The sequence below is a fragment of the Juglans regia genome, chromosome 11 (genome assembly GCF_001411555.2).
Source record: "Juglans regia cultivar Chandler chromosome 11, Walnut 2.0, whole genome shotgun sequence".
Classification (NCBI taxonomy): domain Eukaryota; kingdom Viridiplantae; phylum Streptophyta; class Magnoliopsida; order Fagales; family Juglandaceae; genus Juglans; species Juglans regia.
In genome coordinates, this window is record NC_049911.1 from 22,909,116 (window position 1) to 22,913,580 (window position 4,465).

Below are 4,465 nucleotides of genomic sequence, written 5' to 3' on the forward strand. Positions count from 1 at the left end.
GTTTTTGATCCAAGAATTGCAAGAAATTGAGAAAAATCCATTTAAAACCCGTAGACCCGGTTTTCAGACCCGCGACCCGCTTGCTGACTCGGCTGGAGGTTGAAGATGAATTCACCTCCAGCCAGAACGTTGCCCACGCGCAGCAGGTGGCGCGTGCGGCGCGTGCGACACAGTAAACACTGTTTTTTCTGGTTTTCTTTTTCCAGTATTTATGTACTCGCCCTATTAAATATATATATATTTTTTGAAAAATTTTTGTAACATCATAAGACACTGTTTTATATTTTTGAATGTTATTTACACATTTTTCTGTGGGCTACAGTGTACTGAATATTATAATATTTTTTGTGGTGAATAGTCAGTATCTTATATGATCTGTGCATATGTGTACTCTCTCTCTCAACATGTTTTGGATGCATGTTAATTTTGTGACTTGTTATAAGTATTTTGTATATATATGCATTCCAAATTCATATTTAATTTTAGACATATTTGTTGTCTTATATATTTGATCTATTCACACTGTTTCAGTATCACAATCACATTTGAATTCTAATTTTGATTGTATCAAGTTGATGATTATTATTATCATTTTGTGATTGTAATTTATGGGCATTGAGATTATCCTTATTATTCCTTTAAATAAAATTTTTGAAATATTTGTGGGTGGTAGCCGCCAAAGTGGCACACTCATTGATATTTAAAAGGATATATTTGTTTTCTAATTTATTGCACATAATATCTTGCCCAAATGTGTTATTGTGTGTGACATTTTAGAAAATTGTGTGAATTAATTAATGAGATTACATTAGTCTAGAAATTTCCTTCTGCCTAAAGGTGATGGTATTTTGAAACTGATGTGATTTTATTAATTAGTTTTGTGATATGTTTTAAGAGTACCTTATAGCATGTTGTTTAGTTAGCCCAAAGGTGACTTTACAATGATGCACCAAGGCTCTTATTGTAATGAAGCTCATATGGTTTCGAGCTTAATTATGTATTGTCTAATTAATAGCTCATATTAATTAGAAAGATTTGATATCATCTATTGACTGCATGCTATTTGTTTGGATGATAATTAAATAAAATGTACCATTTCATGTTTCTACAGTTTTGAGTGCCTCCTCTATTTCAAGTCAATTATCTGCTATTGAAACTTTGACTGGGAATAATTATGTGAGATGGAAACGAGACGTAGAAATTGCTCTTGACCTTTTGGGATTAGATTTTGTCCTAGAAGACCAACCTTCAAAACCTACTGATAAGAGCACTGTCGAATATGTGGCTGAATATCAAGAGTGGGATAGGGCAAACAGACTTTGTCTAAAGATTATCAAGCGTTCTATATCAGATTCTATTATGGGAGCTATTCCAGACAGTGATAATGCTAAGCAATTTTTGGGTGCCATAGGACAAAGGTTTGTTGAATCCGATAAAGCTGAAACTGGAGACCTGATGGATAGACTGATGAGTATGAAATATGATGGTTCTAGTGGAGTTAGGGAGTATATTATGAAAATGATACACATTTTCATATCAAAACTTGTGTTTTGGAGAACACAGTTTTTGTACCGTCAATGAGACGGAATTTGATTTCTATATCAAAACTTGATGAATCTGGTTTTTCTTTTAAGTTTGGCAATGGAAAAGTTGAATTGTTCTATGATTCCCGTTTGGTTGGAAATGGTTTTTTGTGTGATGGTTTATATAGAATGACTTTGGCTTCTTTTGGTGAAGTCTCTTGTGTTACCAATGTAGCGAAGAAAAGGTCTTTAATCCGTGAATCATCTTCTATGTTGTGGCATAAGAGATTAGGACATATTTCAAAGGAAAGAATGGAGAGATTGGTAAAAGTTGAAATACTTCATTCTCTTGATTTTTCAGATTTTAACACATGTGTAGACTGTATAAGAGGAAAGCTGACTAAATCCACAAGAAAGGATTCTACTAGGAGTGACGGTATTTTGGAATTAATACATACCGACATTAGTGGACCTTTATCTTCTACCATATGTGGGAATAAGTACTTCATAACTTTCATTGATGATTTCTCACGCTATGGATATGTTTACCTGATTAATGATAAATCTCTAGCTCTTGAGAAATTTAAGATATTCAAAATGGAAGTATGATGAGTCTGGTCAAAACATGGGCGAGTTTGTAAAATTTTTACAAGGGTGTGGAATAGTGCCTCAATACACCATGCCAGGAACACCCGAGCAGAATGGTGTCTCTGAAAGACGAAATCGGACTCTAAAGGACATGGTTAAGAGTATGATGAGCAGAACAAATTTGCCAGAATATCTATGGGGTGAAGCTTTGAAAACTGCTATGTACATTTTAAACAAGGTTCCCAGTAAAGCTGTTTCAAAAACTCCTTTTGAATTGTGGACAGGCCGTAAGCCAAGTTTGGCTCATTTCAGAGTTTGGGGATGTCCAGCTGAGGTTAGGATTTATAATCCTCTTGAAAAGAAACTAGACCCAAAATCTACTCCTGGTTATTTTATTGGATACCCAGATAGATCAAAAGGATATAAGTTCTATTGTCCTAATCGTGGCACCAGAATTGTTGAGTCCATTACTGCAAAATTTCTGGAAAATGATGTTGGTGTTAGTGGGAGTTCTGTATTGAAGGAGTTATTTGCTGATCCTAATCCAGTTGTTGTTCCAGTTCCTGTTATACAGGAAAGAGCTGTTTCTCCGCCAATTGAGATTTTTAGTGAAGAACCTGAACAACAAGAAGAAATTTCAACAATGGTAGAGTCTGTTTCTGAGCCACAAGTCAGAAGATCTCAAAGAGAAAGAAGGTCAGCATTGCCTAATGATTACATTGTCTATTTGTTAGAAAATGATTTTAATATTGGGCATGTAGTTGATCCTGTTACTTTTAAGCAAGCCTTGACATGTTCTGAGTCAGATAAGTGGTTAAGTGCTATGGAAGATGAAATGAATTCTATGGAAAAGAATAGAGTCTGGGAACTTGTTGAACTTCCTCCAGATGCTAAAGCTATTGACAACAAATGGATTTTCAAAAGTAAATTAGACTCGAAAGGGAATGTTGAAAGAAAGAAGGCAAGATTAGTTGCAAAAGGGTTCACTCAGCCGGAAGGCATTGATTATAATGAAACTTTTTCACCAGTTTCGTCTAAAGATTCTTTTAGAATTATCCTGGCACTCGTGGCGCACTATGATTTGGAGCTTCATCAGATGGATGTGAAGACAGCATTTTTGAATGGAGATCTTTATGAAGAAGTTTATATGAGACAACCTGAAGGTTTTGTTGAGAAGGGAAAAGAAAACTTGGTTTGTAAGTTAAATAAATCCTTATATGGCCTGAAGCAAGCGTCTCGACAGTGGTATTTGAAGTTTGATGAGGTTGTAACTTCACTTGGTTTTGTTGAAAATGCAGTGGACCAGTGTATATATCGCAAGACCAGTGGGAGAAACTTTATTTTTCTTATTCTGTACGTAGATGACATTTTGCTTGCCAGCAGTGACTTGGGACTACTTCATGAAACAAAGAAAATGTTATCTGCTAATTTTGAGATGAAAGATCTGGGAGAAGCTTCTTTTGTGCTTGGCATTGAAATATGTCGTGATAGAGCTCGTGGTTTGTTGGGGCTTTCTCAGAAAGCTTATATACGACGTGTACTGCAAAGATTTGAAATGCATAACTGTGCACCTGGTGATGTACCAATCATAAAAGGAGATAAGTTCAACAAAACTCAATGTCCCAAGAATGAACTTGAAAGGGAATCTGTAAAGAACATACCATATGCTAGTGCTGTGGGGAGTTTGATGTATGCTCAAGTTTGCACTAGACCAGATATTGCCTATGGAGTTAGTGTTCTTAGCAGGTTTCAGTCGAATCCAGGGCAAGAGCATTGGAAAGCAGCTAAGAAAGTTATGAGATACTTGAAGAAAACTGAAGGTTACATGCTCACATTCCAGCGTTCAAATCACCTTGAGGTGGTAGGCTACTCAGATTCTGATTTTGCTGGATGTCAAGATGATTTGAAATCGACCTCAGGTTATGTTTTTATGCTAGCTGGGGGTGCTATTTCTTGGAAGAGTGTTAAGCAAACTCTAGTGGCATCTTCTACTATGCAAGCTGAATTTGTGGCGTGTTATGGAGCTACTATCCAAGCTGTTTGGTTAAGAAATTTTATTTCTGAACTGAAAGTTGTTGATTCCATCTCGAGGCCAATTACTATTTATTGTGATAATAGTGCAGCGGTATTCTTTTCAAAGAATAATAAGAGTTCTAGTGGATCCAAGCACATTGACATCAAGTATTTGGTGGTCAGAGATAGAGTTAAAGAAGGGCAGACAAAGATAGAGCATGTTAATACAGAGGCGATGATTGCAGATCCTTTGACTAAGGGACTCGCTCCTAAAGTTTTTAAAACACATGTTACTAATATGGGTATTGTGGAAACTTTTGATGTTTTTGGTTAGTGGGAGT